The 19,389-nt window shown below is 46.2% G+C and overlaps 1 protein-coding gene across 5 annotated transcripts in view; it reads left to right on the top strand.

The window, feature by feature from the left end:
- Positions 1-19,389, top strand: part of KANK2 (KN motif and ankyrin repeat domains 2) — a 106,598-nt gene that overhangs the window by 38,232 nt on the left and 48,977 nt on the right. Inside the window, exon 1 of one of the 5 annotated variants that reach the window (XM_053291872.1) lies at positions 16,394-16,412. The exons of the other annotated variants lie outside the window; for them this stretch is intronic. The gene's annotated coding sequence lies outside the window, so the exon portion shown is untranslated. Of the gene's footprint in view, positions 1-16,393; positions 16,413-19,389 lie in introns of those variants that run through there. 5 annotated transcript variants of the gene reach the window in all.

Below are 19,389 nucleotides of genomic sequence, written 5' to 3'. Positions count from 1 at the left end.
TGAGGCTTGGATAAAAGTGAGGAAGGAGGGACAAATGTTCCATTTCAGGATTCGGTAATGAGCCCTGCTGGAGGCAGGTTCTCAGGGTGCTGAGGCAGACAAAGTCATACCTGCAGTTTATCCTTTTGCTTGGCAGCTCTGGTAGACAGACACTGTCTCCAGCTAAGGTACTTTGTGGAGTTGTGGTCCTGATCTATTTTTTATTGCGGGGGGGTGGGGGGAGAGCATTGAAAAGAATTAGCAGATGTTTTGCCAAAAGGGTGGTGCTGAAAAGACACCCAGTGGAAGCTGGCTTTGAGCAGCTTCATATGATCTTCTCAGAGCATGCAGCTAGCAGCTTGTTTTCTGCTTGCGCTGATGTTCACCCCCATGGGATTGAGTTCTGTTGCAGAAACACAAACTGAAGCAGCATGCCATCACTCAGATCTATTTAGAGCTGCTTGGGGTACCAGGGAAAGGAAGCATTGGACAGTCAACAGCAATGGAGCATGGAGTGATGAAAAACATCATCCCCAGGTAGAAAATAAGTGAATTGTGGTCAGCACTGGCTGCGAATCCTCTGTAATTCCTGCAGCAACTTGTGAGAGGAACTGAACTTTCTCTGCCCCTGTGAGCAGCCAGTCTCTAGAACATCCTCTCCATGCCTCAAGGGACGGCTGAAACCCAGCCCTCATTCATCCTTCCATGAAGTAGCAAGATAGTCTTCATGGAACTGGAGCAGGCCCTCTGGCCTAACTTCTTCCTCACCAAGACAGAATCATCCCAACATTAGCCCTCAGGCCAACAGCACATGTCTACCCCTCTGTTCCACCCACCACCACAAATTGCACACACACTTTCCAGCTTATTAAGTGTGCCGCTCATAAGCAAGGAGGAGGAATGACCTCGTGCCAGACGCCCCTGAGATTTCCTCTCAGATGGCATCTTGGTCCTAAAACATTTCTGCTCAAGATCATAGTCTCCCCGCTTCTTCCCATCATGCTTCATCTGGGATTAGCACCAGGATCTGGGATCCTTTCTCTTTGCTGCAGTTGGCACATGATTGCCCCAAGTTTCAGAGCTGAGGCAAGCCAGGTATAATCTAGATCATGGCACTGTAGGGCAAAGTTCCTAACCCTTGTGAATCCACTGGTTAATATCCAGGACCTAATCCAGATTACAAAATTTGGCAGCCTTTGATCACTGACCCTTGTGTGGGGAAATGGAGTGCTCCTCTGATCTGCTTCTCAGTCAACTAGTCCTCCCTGCCCCAATGACCTCTAGAAGGGAAATCCTATTTCTACCTTCCCAAGTTTGATGGCCCCAAATACTTCAGCTGTTTCAGTTCCGCTCTGCCTGCAAGCTCTCCCCATCTCCTTCTCCCTCCCCACACTGCTTCCTGCTCTGGGAAAGGCCTGTCTGTTGCATTCCTTGCTCCCTGCTATCCCGCAGAGTTGGTGTTTCATCCTCTGCTCCTCCCCCATCACTGCCAAGACTTCTCTGTCAGCAAAAGGAAGTTCTCATGTAGCAGCCTGCAAAACTGTTTATTTTTAGAGAAAATTGCTTCCATATAGGGAGAAAGGGCTAGAACTGTTCTGCCCATTTCGTGAAGGACGAATGTTCTCTCAGTATGCCTCTCTCACTCTCACAGCATGCATGGCCACTCAGTGTTCTCCTCTCTTTGCCCAGCTCCCCTCACTTTGTCATTGCCCTGCTTTTTGTGTGTGTTTGCAATTGGCATTCCCCTTTGTCCAAATCTCTGTGCACCTTCATTTCATTTCTAATGTTCCCTTGTTGTCTCTGCCCACATGTTCTCTCAGCTGTGCTCCCTTCCTGCATTCTTCTTCCCATTGCCTATTTCCTTCCATCTGTTGGTGGAAGTGCTGACTCACAGTTGCCCTTTGCGTTATCTGCTTGGAATCTCGTGGTTGGAACTGGCCCAGCTGAACGAGCAACCCAGTTGGCTACCTGGGCCTTGCTAGGAGTTGGATGATCCAAGAAGTGTGCCCCAAGAGCCCTTGCAAGCTGGAAGAGGATGTTGGGATACAGTGCATGGGCCAGCCTTGCATTTACTTCCACAGTTGCAAGAGAACTTGAGGCACACTTCTGGGATCTTGCAGGGCAGCCCTGGGCTGGTGACAGCAGCATGCCTTAGTTCAGCCCTGCCTACTTTGTCAAAATAGCTCTACTCTTCTGTGAACCAACTGAAGCTAGCTCCGCCATATGAACAACGGGACATTTGTCTAAACTAGGGATGCACAAGTCACACACACACGTGGGCCAGAAACAACCATGACTTAGTAGGCAGGGGCCAAGGTAAATGTTCAGCACATTAATGATTACATTAAAATTAATTGTTAAAAATATTATTGAAAGCAAGTATTAGTTACCCACAGCACGAGGAGGGGACAGGAGGCTCCTAGCAACCTTTCCTCTTCCTTGTCCCCCATGCACTTTCAACGCCTTCAAAGTCAGTTTCAAAAGGGGGCTGACCTCCACCAGGTCCATGGGGCAAGGCGGCATTTTGCACCTCACCTCAAGCACCACAATACTTTGGGCCAGCCCTGGGGGCAGCCAAAAAGTCCCTGTGGGCTGGATCCGGCCCCTGGGCCTTATGTTGTGCAGGCCTGGTCTAAACTTTGAAGTATGCTGGAGCCAGTATTTTTTGGTCTTTCGTCCCGCACCTTTCTAAAAGAAGGAGATAGCAGAGTGGTTGCCTAGCAGCCGTGAGGGGGTTGGAGAGGGAGCAAGGGTCTCTGGTGTTGGGGGTGAGTGGACAAGAGAGAGGGCATGGTGTGGGCACAGGTCCGGGCTGCTGTTCTGAAGCCATCTCTGAACCACTCAAGCTTAAACTCATTCAGTGTCTCTGCACTGAGAAAAATTCATTTTATGGATTTGATTGTATTTAGTACATTTATATATCACCCCATGCAAAAAGGTCCCTGGGCGGTTCACAAATTGCACCCAAATGTCTTTTTGAAGTGGAGTAAGCCTCACCCAACCTAAGTTAGCCCTCTAAGTCTATGTTCATGTATAGATCTCTGGGTGAGGAGGATTAGTCGTTCATTCTGCCTCCAGTAAAGGTTTGTCCTCCTTGGACATACACAACTGTTTCCATGAGGGTCCTCTGTAGGCTGGCTGAGGTGTTAAAAACTGGAAGCTTCCATTGTGAACTCTGTTAGGTCTCCTGAGCTCTCCTTTCTCTCTCTTCCTCTTCTCCCCCAGCCAGTGGTGGGTTTTGTGTAAGGGCAGGGTGGGCACAGCCCCCTTGAAAAATACTATTACAAACACAGTGGATATTTAGTGTGAGACTACAGCAGTGTTTTCCAACCTCCCCCGACACACCAAGACACACTTAGGTTAGCGGGGGAAATGGGGCACACTTCCCCCCTCCCCCAGCATTTTGTTTAGCAAAGCCACGACACAATTTTTAATTATATTTTTTATCCTCCTGGTGCATTATGGGGTGAGGTGAGTGTGGTGCAGTGGTTAGCGTGTTGGATAAGGAGACCTGAGTTCAGATCCCTCTTCAGACTCTGCCTAACATCTCCCAGCCTAACCTACCTCACAAGGTTGTTGTGAGGATAAACATAACCATGTACATCACTCTGGGCTCCTTGGAAGAAGAGCAGGATATAAAAGTAGTAAGTAAATAAATAATGGGAATACTAATAATTAATAATGATAATAATAAACAAACTCCTGGTTTCTCAGCTGATTCACTGCCGTATGCATCAAGAAGTGGGCACCTCCTTCCCTGAGCTCTCAATGACCTCACATCGAGTTTCTGGAAATTAAACCCACACATACACATGGTCTTTTTCATATGTAAAATGAAAGTTATTAATAAAGTCCCTTTCTAAACACAACATCATTACAATAAGATATTTCGATAAGCAGTCTTGCTTCTCATACAGTCTGATGCAATGGCAATGGCATGCAAAGATAATATTGTCGGTGTTCTGTTATCGTTGATTACGGTTTGGGTAACTGAAATGAAATGCATGCAAACCATACACATATAAAATTAGATGCTTGGAGAGCCCTTTTGTACAATAATGCTACAGAGGCTACTGAAGTTTGTGAGTTCCATGCAGTGGTATCCTTAGGAGTGGCTATTTGGCCAGAAGCCCACTGTTTAAAATCAACATTCTCAATAAATATGAAAGGAAAAGTCTTTTAATCTACACACAAGATCCATGTGCCTGCAAGCCGTTTGTTTGTCCTTGAGCATCTTAAAGGTGAATTGTTTTCTTTGTCAGAAGTCACCTCCTTAACCCAACAATAGGCTTGTCAAGAATGACGCAAGACTTGCAAAGTTCATTGTGTTTTAAAAGCTGGCTAGTTTTGAATGTGAGGAATACTAATCAGTTTATTGTAAAATCAGATTCCCCCCCCCATATTTTCTCTCCCATATACTTTAAAAGGAACTTTGAAGTCATACACATTACTGTTGAGGGAGTTGGGTTAATCGGGTGAAGTTTTATCTAGCTTGGACACACCGTAAGAGGGAAAGCATTAACAAATATCAAGAATAAGAGTGCTTCTGAGCATGTACAAAGATTTATTATCAGAAGAAGCAGCATTCATGCCCTCAAGTCTGCCCCAGGGCCTCGTAACAAGAGGGCCTCCATAACACCAGTAGGTTGAGACATTGAAATTACCTAGGTGTGCTTCTTGTTCCAGGCTTGGATCAGAGCTGACCCATCCATGAGAGGGGCTGAGGCAATTGCCTCAGGTTCCAGATTGGCAGGCAGTGATTTGGATTTTGGGTCATGGGGCCGGGGGGTGGGGTGGGGTTATTTCCGCTTCTTCAGCACCATGGCCCTGATCCAAAATCCCTCCATCAAAATCAAGACACTGGGAGATGCATTGATGTGCATCATATTGCATTTAGCCCTATTGCAAATTGCAGATTTGGCCTTTTTGTTGTCTCCAACATCTGGTTTTAGACCCCACCTTTCTGTTTTTTGCTTAACATCCAGACTGAAGATGAGTTCTGGTGAACTTGAAAGCCTACCCAGGACTCTGACTTTTTTGCTAACCTGGTATTATTATGCTATAGTTGCAAAAGGTCAGAGGTGCCCTTTGGACTGGACTTCTGAGCGAAAATCTGGTCCTCCACACCAGGAGTGGGTGAGGGGAGCAAATGTCCTGCCGGGGCAGAGACCTATGCTGGTCAGCCAAGCGCGTGACTCTGAGAGCAGCTGCTGTTGAATCTGCCTGCTGTTGTTGAATAGCCTGCCAGTCTGCTGCCAGCCTGTGGCCGTCTGCTTCCACATAGGCTAAGGCAGGGCCAGACCAAGCCTGGAGCAGGCAAGCCGCTTCACTGTGCCTGCGCAGTGTGACTTGTGAGCAGGGGACATCATGTGTTCATGAGTCATACTGCGCAGGCATGAGGAAGTAGCTCACCTGGCCAGGCCCAGCCTGAGCCCAGTGCCTGCACTGCTGAGGCACATGAGGGCAGGCTGGCCACAGACCAGCCCACTTGACCCTCACCCCGTCACCCTCATGCATGACAGGAGAATGCCGGGCGGGCCGTGGGCAGGCGGGCCCTCAGAGCCGTGTCCTTGGCCATCTGGCACAGGTCAGGCCCCAGTGGGACATTTGTGGGGGGCAGACCCAGCCCGGGCCCACTACAGCTAATTTAAGTAATAGGACTGTCCATACCAAATGTGATACGTGTAGGTCAGTATCTTATTCATAATTTTTTAAATAAATAAATAAATAAATAAATAAATAAATAAATAAATAGTTACCAGCTTTCCTTGAGCACGTTCTGCTGTAAAAAAAATTAATGCATTCAGCTAATTTAAGTGATTCATTGCTGCAAAGTTCCAGTCCGGTGGATAGGGGAGTGGGAAATATTTTGGGGGTAAGGGTGGGGAGGAAAGATCCTGCTGGCCCTTAGATTTATGCCTGCATGTTGGGTTCCCCACCTGCCCAGTATTTCATGTCCCTCCCCCCACTTACTGGTGAACAGTGGCAGGGGACAGCTGTTCCCACCCTCTACAAAGGGGGGAGTTTGTAGGGGCAACAGCTCCTTCCCCTTCCATCTTTGGAGGGCAGGAGGGAGAGGAGCCTCTAATATGTCCACCCCCAGTTTATTTTGTTTATATTTTAAAAATATTTGTACCCCACCTCCTGACTACTGCGTGGGAGCGGCTCACAACATTAATAAAAGAGATACAATATAAATCTATCTATATATACACAAAACACTTGGGTTGTGCGTGGCAAGCCCTGCCCACGTCGTGTTAAGCGCATGCTGAGGCAGCATGATGGTGGTGGCCGAAGCAGGCAGCAAAGAGGGTGGCTTGGAGCAGCCAGGGAACCCGAGGAACCCAATGGGGTTGTTGACGCCAGGGATGAGGATAAGGAGCAGGACGGTGGCAGAGGCTGCTGCACCAGTACTCATGCTGCCGGTTGGAGGTGGGCAGGAGAGCCCTGAGGATGGCGGGGCTCTGACACTGGCATCCCTTCTTCCGGGTCATCATCACTGCTGCCGTGGCCCTCTTTCTCCACCTGCTCCTCGGTATTGGTCTCCGAGCAACAGTTGTGGGTGCAGCAAGGCGGGAAGGAGGAGGAGGGCTGGCCGTGGGTGCTTGTTGCCGGGCAGGAGCCAGGAGCAGCAGTGGGGAGGACGGCAGCCTCGGTCTGGCTGGCTGAGATGCCGCCTCTGTAGGCACGCTGACCCCATGAGCTAGTGTGCTCCTGTGGGGGGGGAGGGGAGGGGCTGGGAAGAATGATGGCGGTGGTCTCGGCTGGGAAGCCTCCCCCCTCCACGAAGAAGAGGGGGTATTTGAAGAAGAGCGGGGAGGTAAGGTGAGGGGGTGATTAAGAGGGAAGGGGGTACTAGCATGCAGATGCCCTGCACCAGTCAAGCTAGTAAAAATTAATAAAGTCAAAAGCCCAGGCAAAAACCACATTTAAAAGTTACAGATCTTAATAGTTTCAAATTAAAATTTATAAGTAAAAAATTAAACTAAGAAACCTAGCAGATATAAGCAGCAGATAAAATATTTGGAAGTCTCTAAAAGATGCGTCTTTAATTGCTTCTTAACACTGAGGGAGGGAGCATGGTGAAGCTCTTCCGAGAGGGCGTTCAAAAGTTGAGGGGCCAAAACCAAAAAAGCCCTGTCCAAAGCATCTTTGTGGGCAGCCCCTTGTAGAGCACATTGCAGTAGTCCAGTCTGGATATCAGCAAAGCACGAGTGATTGATGTCAGGTCCGACTTCTCCAAGTAGGATTGCAGCTGGCATACCAGTTGCTGATAGGCATGGAGGATAGGAAGAAAAGAAGCTGCTAGCCCTCTCGGGAGATGCCTGCCTCCATTTGTAGATGGGGTTCTGGGAGCAGCAGCAGCAGTGTATGATCCTCAGCCAACTTGCTGCCCCCAGTACTGCGGGGGGGGGGGGACTTGGAGTCAGCCTATGGCCTTACGGGTATGACTCTCAGCATTCCAAGACCCAAGACTTGGAGTTTACTAAGAAGAAATTCTCACTGAGGCCACAAACCTATACACCAGTGGTTCTCAGCCTTGGTTCTGCAGATGTTTTGGGACTACAACTCCCATCATCCCCAGCCACAACCACCTTCACCCATTTCCAAGACAGCATGCATAACAACTACAACCATATAGCCCGATTCTGTTTACTCAGAAATAACCCCCCTTTTGAATTCTATGAGTCTTATTCCCCAGTAAGTGTGTGTGAAGTTGCAGTCTTGCAGCATGTTCCTAAATAGGTGTACTTGAAGGTAAAATGCACTGTATTCAATTAGCCTTCCTTCCCAGTAAGGCAAATAAGAATATAGATTTTTTCAACTCAGTTCTATGCCGTGTGAAGAGTGATGAAACCTACTGATATCAGCTGGCATGGGTGTGCTATCTCTGGACAGGATCTGGCAGTAAATTGCTAAGATGCATCACAAAATATTGCATCACAGCAGAAGAATAAATGGTTAATAACGGGTCCGCTTACTCCTGCTGGAGTTCTGCAGAAACTCCATACAGCATTGCACGTGGGTGTTTTTCACACAGGGCTTTTAGCTCGCATCTCCTCTGGAATGGAGGGTGTGCATTCACATATCGGCCAGATTTACCCACAAAGTCCCTGCAAGCTATTGGGGAGCACTTCACACACATGTTGGAGTGTAGCTCAATTTATATCCAGGGTAAGAAAATCCACTTTTTGCATCTTTGGGGCAGGCAACTTCAAACTTGAAGAAAAGCCTGTTGTGTGAAAAATGCCCCAGCCCAGTGCATAATACTTGCAAAACAGTCTTAGATAGAATGGTTTATTCCAAAAAATTATGAAAAGGCAGGGGAGGCGAGAGTTGTCACAGATACACCAGCTGTGGAAATCAAAGGCATCAAAAACTTGACCCATATTTAAAGGATGCTAATTAAATTACTGAGAGAGGCAATGAACTGCTTCTGATCAGATTGCTTTTCAACGAGGATTGAGAGGAGCTCTTTACTTTCCCACCCCTTCTCATTCCTGAGTTAGTATGGTCCTCTGCTTTTTTCTTTGCTGCTCCAGGAGGGAACATGTATTCCCACTTTTCCAGACAGGCTGGATGCTGTGATGATGGTAGAACAGGGAAAAGGTATTAGGCTAGGTCTGTGATGTGATTAAAAGATATGTTTAAACTTTGTAAAAACTTACCAAGGTGAGAGATATAAGGATTTTGGAGACAGATTTTTAAAAACTACTGAATACAACAAACAAAAATAGGAACCTTCTTGTTCCTGACCTGTTAGGAAGAACTCTTAAAATGTCTGAAGCTAGTTATTCTTTCAACTATTTCTGCTTGCTTATTCCTGCTAGGTACTTGAAAGGCCGGGGGCCCCTCTCGTTTTGATAATTAAATCATGCCACCCCAGTAACAATTAGATACTTAAATATTTTAAATGATAAATATTTAAAATGTTAATATTTAATATTAATGTTTTGCACACAGAATTACAACAGTTTGCATTTCTAGGTTCTGTTCCTATTTCTTGAGCGTTGGACCTTTTGAATCTGACTCGTCTTGAATAATTGACTTATTCAAGTCCATTCTTATGGTTTTTCTTTTTAATACAATATATGCTTATTTTATTCAGGTCTGGATACAAAATGTTTTTGAGTACAGTGTGGCTTACACAGTTTGGTTCTCTTTTCAGTTCCAAGTTATAGGGCTATCATTCTCGCTGCATTATAGAAACCTTTGATCAGAAACCAAATTAAACAACCAAATAAAATTACTATTCAGATGTTGGGGTCAAACATACCCAGAGCAAATAATAAAAATGGGAAATAAAAGAAAAAACCTTAGGGTAAGCAAGATACAAGTTGCAAAGGAAGGATGTCAGCCCTTCATTAAATATTTCAATTAGCTGTACAGGAATAGAGCAGTAGCAAAAATAGTGGTTTTTTATAAATACACAATCATTAACCAAAGAGGCATTAGGCAGTTTGTTTCTGGTTTGAGCACAATTGGCGGACACAAGAGGACCCCAGCGATGAGTATATGCTGTAGTTTACCTAATGGCGCAACAGGGAAATGACTGGACTAGCAAGCCAGAGGTTGTCGGTTCAAATCTCTGCTGGTATGTTTCCCAGATTATGGGAAACACCTATATTGGGCAGCAGCAATATAGGAAGGTGTTGAAAGGCATCATCTCATACTGTGCGGGAGGTGGCAAACAGAAACCCCTCCTGTCGACACTGACTCGACGGCACACTTTACAAGACGTTACAAGTGGGGACCATGAAACATCACAGGGCAGTTGAAGCTGAAGGATACCTGCAGTTTGGAGATTTAAATTGAAGTTCTACCACTTTCCTCATTTTTCAAACCAATTTGATCCCCACCATGTGACTGACAGTTAAAAACTGATTTGTACATGTTCATAAATAATATGTTGGATAACCGTTTTTAGCCACTGTAGTAGAAGTGTTTGTATACAAAAATTAAGGATTCTTTCTCACACAAATGTGCATCATCATTGTGAAGTGCAATATCGGGGCAGGCAAGAGTAAATAATCTTTTTCACAAGATAATTTAGTAGTGAAATGAAATTCTACACAAGCCTACTAGGCTACCACACTGAATCTAGTATTTAAAAACAATGCAGCTGAACAAGTCAAGGTTTGACAGTAAGCACAGATTGTTGCTTAATGGTCTGCTTGTGAGCTTTCCAGGGGTATGAGTAGGCTACTATTGCAGAAAGTGAGTGCTAGTATGTGCTTAGGTTCTAACACAGGAAACGCTGGTAACACAGCACAGGAGATGCTGACATGGAATGCAGGGTTTCTCATAGCAGCAGGTGGCTTCGTCCATGAAGGGAGAAACTGCACAGATGGCTTGGTGCCCTACTCTGAGGTGATGCAAGCTGTCCAGGTCCTGATGCAGCCCCAAACCATGATGCTTCCACCACCATGCTTGTCTGTCAGAATGCAACTCTTTTTTTGGAAGGCAGTGTTTGGTTTTTGCCAAACAAAATGTTTATGATTGTGTCCAAAAAGTTTGGTTGTTAATTCATCTGTCCAGATATCATTATTCCAGAAGACTTTGGGTCATCCAAATGCTCCTTTGGGAACCTGAGCTGGGCAGCAGTTTCTTTTTAGAGAGCAGTGGTTTCCTCCTAGCTACCCTGCCATGAACACCATTCCCATTTAGTTCTCTCCCCCATTCAGTGAGAGAGACCTGCAGGACTTTAGAGGTTAGGGGTTCTTTGTGACTTTGTGGATGATTGTCTAGGTTGCTTTTGGGGTGATATTGGCAGGATGACCACTCCTGAGTAGAGTCACTGTTTCCATTTGTAGACTGTCTGACAGTGGATGGATGGAGCCCCAAATGGTTAGAAATGGCCTTGTAACCCTGTCCAAACAGATGAGTAGCAAGCACTCTTTTTCGTAGGTCCTCTGGAATTTCCTTTGGTTGTGGCATGATGAGTAAGGATGAGCCCGAAGTGTTTTGGCGCCTCTTTGGAGAGGCGCCGAAATGCTTTGACTCCCTGGCACTGAAACGTTTCAGCGTGGGATTCTCTTAGGAGGCGAGCAGGTCCTACCTTCCCATCCTCCAAGCCCCCACTGGCCCACCCCAATGCTTTACGTAAATGGCGTCGGCGCATGCGTTGATGCCATTTGCGGGGCCAGCAACAGCATGCTGGCCCTGCAAATGGCGCTGACACCATTTACGTGCCGATGCCGCATAAGGGATGCCGGGGATGCATCACAATGCTGCATTTTAGAGGGGCACGCTACACAAGCTGCTGCTTGCACGGAAGTCTTTCCATAGCAATAGTGCTGCAGTGGGCTGGCAGGGGGTTGGAGGACAGGCAGGTAGGACCTGCCCGCCTCCTCTTAAGGGAACCCCTCTCCGCCCTTGGATGTACACGAAGTAATTGGGTACACATCCCTAATGATGAGCACCCACTGACTCATGTTGCAAACCTAACTCAGGGCCTTTGTGTAGGACAGGATGCCCAAACTCAGTCATGCAACTTTCCTCTGCAGGGTGGTTTACTTGTTGCCCAGTTAGTTAGGCCTCTGATTGTTATTAACCCATTAACTGTGCTAAGAACATTAGGGCTTCACTTACTACCTCACACACTATTCCCGAATAGGGGTGTGCAAATTGGCTTGAATTTGAGCTGGTTTGCACTTGAACTGGTTTAGTTCAATGGCTGAACCTCGGACTGAACGAGGTCTAGTTCAGTACGAGGTTGAGTTGTACCATTTGGGCTGGTTCGGGCATGGTTCAAGGAGGTGGGGGTGGGGGGCTAATGTAATTGTTAAAATGCTTTTAAAAAACCAAGTACTTATCCCCGTGGCGACCTTGGGGTGTGCCATGGTGGCTGTGGGAGCAAGTACTTCATTTTTTTAAAAAAAGCATTTTAACAATTATGGAAGCCCTGCCCCCTCAAACTGGGCCCGAACCCGCTTGAATTCAAGCTGAGCCAGGCCCTGGTCTGGAGAGGGGTAAAACCGGTTTTGTGCACATCCCTATTCCTGAATTAGTCTCATTGTTCCCACTTTATACATTATTGTGTCTCAAGAAACACAGCATTGTTTAATTCATGCCCTTTTGTTGCATTAAGAAAGACTGGTTTCAGTTGTGCAAGGGTATCTTGGCAAGACCTTGCAGTGTGATTCTTATTATTCTACTTGGGGTTCCCAAACTTTTTTGGCAGCTCTGATAACAACCCTTTGCTAACTTACGTTTACTGTGTGACTGTTTTGCTTGCTCTAAAAAATAAACAAGGTCACTATTGGACAATAGCTTTAAGTTTTCTGTAATTGTGTGAATGGTTACCGTGCTAACTGAAGCACGTTGGCAATCTGTGTGCCATTACACTCCAGAGCTCTGCTCCACTCCTTCCTTGAAGCAGCCATTTCAACCTTGTGGACTGCTACCTCCAGACCATTCTTCCTCCAGGGATGGAAAGCTAAAGTGGAGGCCAGTTGCCTGGCTTAGGAGGAAGCCTTCTGTCAGATCCACTGCCTAGGAAAAAGCAAGAAGAGCAGCAGGGCTGGTTAGCAGAAGTGACTCCTGACTTCACTGGGGCAGAGAAGGCTCCTTACAACTTGATCTGATTTTCAAGGCAATCTCCCCTGTGTGGTGGTGGAGAATTGGCTTCTATACAACCAGATGAGGGTTCTGTAGCCTCTGGCATTGCCCTCACCTCTTGCCTGTGGGCTTCTCAGAGGCATCTGGTGTGCCACTGTGAAATAGGACGTTGGACTAGTTAGGCCTTGGGTTGGATCCAGTAGGGCTGTTCTTTTGAGCCCTGCACAGAGAAGTCATGACTAGATGGATTGTGGCCTCTGGCAGGTGATGGGTGGAGATGCAAGAATGAGGGAGAACAAAGTGGGAAGAATGAGATGTAAAGAGGGAGGACAGCAGAGAAAGGAAAGAGAAGAGGAGGAATTAATCTGGAGCTCTTGATGCTGGTGACTATTGAGAAACCAATTCAAGATGCAATGAAAGAAGGAAGCACCTCTTGATGTGGAAAAGGATTTAGTTGTCAATTGAGGGTCAAATGTCATTGCTGAATCAAGAATGGGGAGAAGTCATTTAAATGCTTGGAGTGTGGAAAGAGCTTCAGTGAAAGCTCAGTTCTTTTTTTAAAAAATCCTTTTTGAGGGGAGGAAATTGCTGAGTGGAAAGCTTGGGTAATCCAGCTCTTGGAGTTTTACGTCCAGGGACAACTGCTTCATCAGTTCAGGGTCCAAGCAGTTGCAGTGGGGTGTCACAGCATTGCCTGCTGGGCTGACTTGAAACACTGGCAGGGAGACAGGAATGGTGTCAGGTGACCATGGCCAGATTGTGCCACGTGTGACTGCGGGTTGCCCTGTAAGCCTTAAAGTTGCAATTCTTCTCAACTGCTTCTGCCAGATAGAGTTCATCTAGTACCTCAGCACTATCTAATGCCTGCTGTGCCTGCCTGCGCCCTGGCAGGACACCCAGAACAGCCACCCACATTGATCTCACTGCTAGTGTTGGTCATGCTGGCAGCTCAGGCTGTCTGTTGTGGGGAATGTTGTCCAAGTTTTCCACCTCCAGACTTCCCTTCCTTTGTCTCTCAGTCACCATCATTTTGTTGATGGACATCTCCATCCATTTGATCGGTGCCGAGCTGGAGCCACAAATTCTGTCTTTGACACAAAGGTCAGAAACACAAACAACCCCGTATGCTGCTTTCCTTCATTAGTGGCTCCATCTGTTAATAGGCTGACAATCTGCCTAACCTCTGGTCTGAGCTGTGCAGCGCTTCCAGGAAACTAGTCTTTCGGGAACGCTTCAGCAGATGCTTGAAAAAGGGGATTACCTGGTTAAGAAAGGTTTTTGTTGGATCAGGATTTCAGTGGCCTTAAATGGCTCGAGGACCTCCACCACCTGAGAGATGTTCTCACTCCTGCCTACTGAGCGTTCTGCCTAACCTGGTTTCCCTGACTTTGGCCATGTTGTGCACATCCCTTTGCTACTCAGAGAGGAACTACAGCAGAAAGTAGGTGGAATTCCACCATGTGCCAACATCTTGGATCAGGTGCAGCTGCTTCACACCTCCTCCATCAGCTTCTCTTGTTCCTGTCAAAGTAACTTGTGAATTTCCCCCAGCTCGCAGGTGACACTGGTGGTGGCAGAAGACTTGAACCCAATGGCATTGGTCACCACCAGCTTCAGAGCATGAGCTGCACATTGTATGCCCACGAATCTGGTGTCACGCACCTCCCTCACAATATTGGTTTCGTTATTGGTGATCATGAAGCCATTGGTCAGATGAGGTGGCCAGTCATCCACTATGTGATTCATAATCATCTCTGTTTTATGAATGGGCATTGCCAAATGCCTTGGTATGGAGGGTCCACCTTTACCCTTCCTTCTGATGCCCATCACCAGTAGTGCTGCTGGAAGTTACAGGTAAACAATCGTTACAGGTAAACAATAATAGAACAGTATCCAGAATATGCAGAGCACACATCAAAGAAACAGAAATTCCAATGTAAACTCTTACGAAACCACTTTCTCCTGCCCTAAACGTCTGAAGCAACTCACCAAACTCCTGTTGTAAATTCAAGCTTCCTGCTCTCCTGTCTTTCAAGGATCTGCAGAGTTAAATTCCTGCAGCCAACCTCCATGGACACATGTCCTCCTGTTCACCTCCAGCCTAGCTTCTTTTAACAAAGAGCTCCCTTTTTGCTGGCAACAGCTCTTTAGGTCCCACCCACCTGGTGTGCTGATTAACTGAGCCCTGGAGTTCACCAACCTGTCCGTCAAGACAGGGTTCACTTCCTGTTAACTCTTTAGTGGGGGGGGGGAGTCTAATCACTACAGGGAGCTACCAGGTTCATCAGACACTTGAACCCAGCATGCTGGTCATCCAAATGCCAGCATCCCCCTTATCTTCTGTTGGCTTTGGAGCACTGAATCCTTTGCCCCACTTCCCCAGTGGTGGCGGCGGCTGCTGCTGCTACTTCAGAGTGGGAGCTTTGGAGGCAGAGGAGACTAATACCCTGAGAACCTGGTAACTGGGCTTAAATCAAGGGGATGTTTCTTGAGGTAATGGGCCATCCCCAAACTTGAGGTGTCCCTGTTTCTCTGCTGATCTTTGCCTTGCACATATTGCAGGTAGCAAAGCATTCCTAAGTCCTAATTCTTTCCTTAAAAGGTGAAAGTTACAAGGAGGTGGTTTCAGCACACCAAGATGGAAGAAGTAAATGGTGTGGTTGCTTTGAAGGAGTTGAAGTTTGCACTTTCCCATCCGCTTCTCCACATACAGATTTTAACTGAAATGAATTTTATGATGTTCCAGTAGAGGCTGGTGACTTGGGGGCAGGGGGGTGGATGGTAGGGCACAAAAATAAGTTTTAAAAATCTTTCTACAGTACTGATGATATGGCAGCTAACTGCAGGCAGAGCTAGGGGTAATCACAGGCAGCCTCCTCCATTGAGTGGAGCCATCTAATTCTGATTTTCTCTCAATCTTCCTCCTCTAACAAAACATTAAGGAAACCTAAGCAATGCAGTACAATTCTCTAAACTGAAGAATTGTTTACCTTGGTTCAGCAGAGTTGTGTGCTGTCACACTTGGTTCTGTGCTGGAAGGAAATGTGTGGTCTCTATCACCCCTTACAGACCAGCCAACCCAGTCCTCCAAATGGTGGTGTATCTTACCTGTGGGTAAAGTGGGTGCCATCCACCTGAAAATCTTGGTCAGCCAGTTTATCTCCTCTACTGCCTGTCACTGCCATTTCCTGTCTCTGACTACCTTCCCTGCCTCTGGCACCTCCCACACTTGGCTCTACCTTCACCACGCACACCTGGCTCTGCCTAGCACCCACCCAGTCCCAGGAGCCACCAGCCACAATTGCTTGACAGGTGCACTCCTCAAGTCTGTGATGTTTACATTGCTGTGACCTATGAGGTTTACATCGCTGGTTTAGAGATCCCAAATATCTGCAATTGGTTGCACTCACCTTTACGAGTGGGTAGGCAATTTCATTATATATCTGCTCCATCTTATGGCCTATGTAATATGCCCCATCAAAGGTGAACTGTTTTGGTGGGTCCTCCGTGGCTGTAGGGTTCTGGATGAAGCACTGGTTATGAGCGCTGTCCATGTTGACCATCAGCTTGCAGCCAAGTTGCTTTTCATATTTATTCAGAGGGCAGCAACACACAATCACTTTCTGGGGTGCTTCAGGGTTTTTTTTTAAAAAAGATATAATTGTTTTCACATGTAAGAATATATGAAAATTAAGAATCCTATATATATGAAAATCAATTTATTAATCTACTATTTTAATTCTCCTGGGTGTGCCTTGGAATGTGCGTCCCAGAGCCCAGCTGATTGGTTGGGCAGCGGACGCACCTGATTGGCTGAGGCACACCCAGGAGGATTGGTTGCCGCCGCGGTGGCCCAGCCATGGAGGCCAGAGGTGGTGAGCCCAGCCTGGCCGCAGAGGCAAGGCCGAGGGAGGGGGGGAGAAAGTGGCAGGGGGGCAGAAGTGGCAGTGGGGAGGAGAGGTGGCTGGACCCCGAAGCAGAGATGAGGGCAGAAGGGGGGGGAGAGGTAACCGCTGGCACAAAAGAGCACACAGATGCTCTGTGTGGGGTCAGCTAGTAGATATATATTCCATATATAAAAATCATATAGTTAATATATTTTTTAATGCAATTTTTTCATAGACTACAGAAAAAAATTCTCATAAAGAAGGTTCTTAATTGTAGAAGCATAATTACAATGATTTGAAATGCAACTTTCTCTTATGTTTCATCGCAAACACAATTAATACTTCTTCTAGTTCTTCAGTGATGTCATAGTTATAAAGCAAACTTAGGCCGTTAAGGCATTCCTCCAACATTGTTGACTTTAAGACAGATTTGTTCAATTTTAGGGAAGAGAATGGTTTTCCGACAGTACATATTGTTACAAGAAATACACAAAGAATATGAAACAGTCTATTCAAATTTGGATAGAAACGATTTGATGATCCAACAAAAGCTTTGATTACAGTAGCAAGAGCATTCTGCCAATAAGCATTGTTCCAAAATGGCAAAACCGTGTTCAATTTATAGGGGCTATTCACATGACCGCGTGAGTGAATGAGTTGGGGGAAGGCTGAGCCAACTCACCTTCCCCCCAGATGAGCGACCAAATGTTGCTGGGGGCATGGATCGCTTTCCCAGATGGTCTACGCAGCGTGGAGCTCCGTAGGCTGAGACCACATGTCCTGGCCTCCGGATATCCCACAATGCACCTCAGCTAAGGAGTGGGGTGAGGTTGGGCAAGTGCACTGGGATCCATGCAGATCCCGGTGCTCCACACGAACAGCCTAGCCCAGGCTAGGCTGCCCTAGTTTGGGCTAGGCTGCTTGTGAGAACATCCTTATAAGACATTTCTGGATCTTGCGCTGGAGCATTGGCACAATGAATTTGCCTGTTGGGGCTATGCAGTATTGTGACATCAGTGCTGCGTTTCTTGGCCATTTCTACGGCTCTTTGAAAAATACTGTGATAAGTGTCTTCAGTTCGTAATGATTGAACAGATGCTTCAAGTCTTTCCACTCTTTTTACACAGCAACTCAAGTCAATATTTGGACTCTGCAGCTGTCAAGGCAGCTGCAGAGTCCAATCTTCTTCGGGATTGAAAATGAAGCACTGCCTTGATAAGCAACCTTTTTTCAGGATTATTTCTCACACAATCCAATAAGAAAATTTAGTGTCCTTTTGCTGACAAATGTTGCATTTTTGGTGCATTTTGCAGATGGTGCTTCAGAATTTTATCACCATTATTCACCCGAAAATGAACGAGCGTGTGGAAGTTTCCATCATTTGCAGCATTACAGCATCATCATCAGGTCCAGGAAGGTCTTATATGCTGTCATCACGGTGACTTCTGAGGGAAATGTTTTGTTTTCTACAAAAAAATATGGTTTTAATGATCCGAATAAGTTTTTTCTTGTTGGCCTTGATGATGGATTGCGGCTTTCAATTTAATTGGGTATCCACATAGTCTCGTTTTCCTTCAACCCATAGGTTGAATTCAGTTCCTTTCAAAACTGCAGTTTTGTGGTAGTTGCATTTGGCATGTTTTTTGAAAACCTGAAGAGCCTTGTGATATTTCACCAAGGCACGTGGAGTTGTCTTTCCTATTCCAATTACCAATGGGCCCCAAAGCTTGCACATTTTGCAAAATGTTACCATTAGCTTTGCGACTGAAGCTCAGCTAGGGCTTTTCTTTCAACCAGGCTGTTTGAAATTTGTAGCAAGTTTCCTTGGATGATTGGATATATGTGTATTCAAAATCAGAGTTGTCTGGAGGAATCCATCAATTCATGAGAAAATAGTGCCATTTATCATCATAAATGCTCTTAACATTCACAAAATCTTAACATTCACAAAATGCTCTTAACATTCACAAAATCAAAATCATCACCATCCTTGGTGATGTTGGTTGATGCAGCTGATATAGTTGATGATGCTGTACCTGATATGGAAATGGTCATTTGTTCAGCAGCCATGTGTGAAGAAGCCATCACTACCAATTTTGTGGTCATGATCCAGGTTGATGGGTGATGCATTGTTGATTCCTAGTTTTTGGAATCCTCATTGAAAATCTCATTCACCCTTACATTTTTTGCAAGTTCAAATATCAAGGTTTGCCATGTAAAAGCAGTCTAATTTTCTGATCTGAACTTGTTGAACAATTGTTGGGAAATGAACAGAATGAATACGTTTTTTAAATGATGATTTCTTTAAAAGAATTGTGATATTTAGCTGTGCAAGAGCAACTGTCTCAATCCAATCCAACTTCTGATTGCTTCTGCCCTGCCTTGCCAAACTCACATTGGTCACAATGGCTGAGTTTCTTTATGCCTCAAAAGCAAAAGCCCTTCCTCCCACCTCATGCTGCTACTTTTAAAAGCTGGGTTTTATTTTTCCATTGGATGCTGCCTGTTGTCTATGGATTATACTTTTTAGCAAAACAGGAAACCCCTGGGGTCAGGATGCCCACCCACCCTTCCTGTCTCCGATCAGCTGCTTTTGTCTATCTCTGTTAATGGCCTCTGGGATAGAGTTTGGTGCTGAGGTTGCCTGCTTGGATCCGATCCAAGACGTCCCACTTTTCTAGCTGCAGCATCAATGTTTGCAAAGTTATTTACTTCCTCTTCCCAGAACAGGGTCATTTAGATTGATTTCTAGGATATTAAATTGAGTGAGGAAGGGCCTCCAGCTTCAAGGAGCTTTGAAACACAGGGGTCCTTGGCACAGTGGGCAAGGGGGCCTGCTCCCCTACCCAACCACCATTTCCCCCTGGTAGTTCCTATGCCTTCTGAGTCCAAGCAGTCCCAGAGGTACCTGGTCTTCTTCTGTCCCCATCCTTCATGTGTGTCTGGTCACCATTCACCTTGT

This window comes from Hemicordylus capensis, chromosome 2, assembly GCF_027244095.1.
Source record: "Hemicordylus capensis ecotype Gifberg chromosome 2, rHemCap1.1.pri, whole genome shotgun sequence".
Taxonomy (NCBI): Eukaryota; Metazoa; Chordata; class Lepidosauria; order Squamata; family Cordylidae; genus Hemicordylus; species Hemicordylus capensis.
Note: the sequence above shows the minus strand (reverse complement) of the source record. Positions and strands in the feature narration are given on the sequence as shown.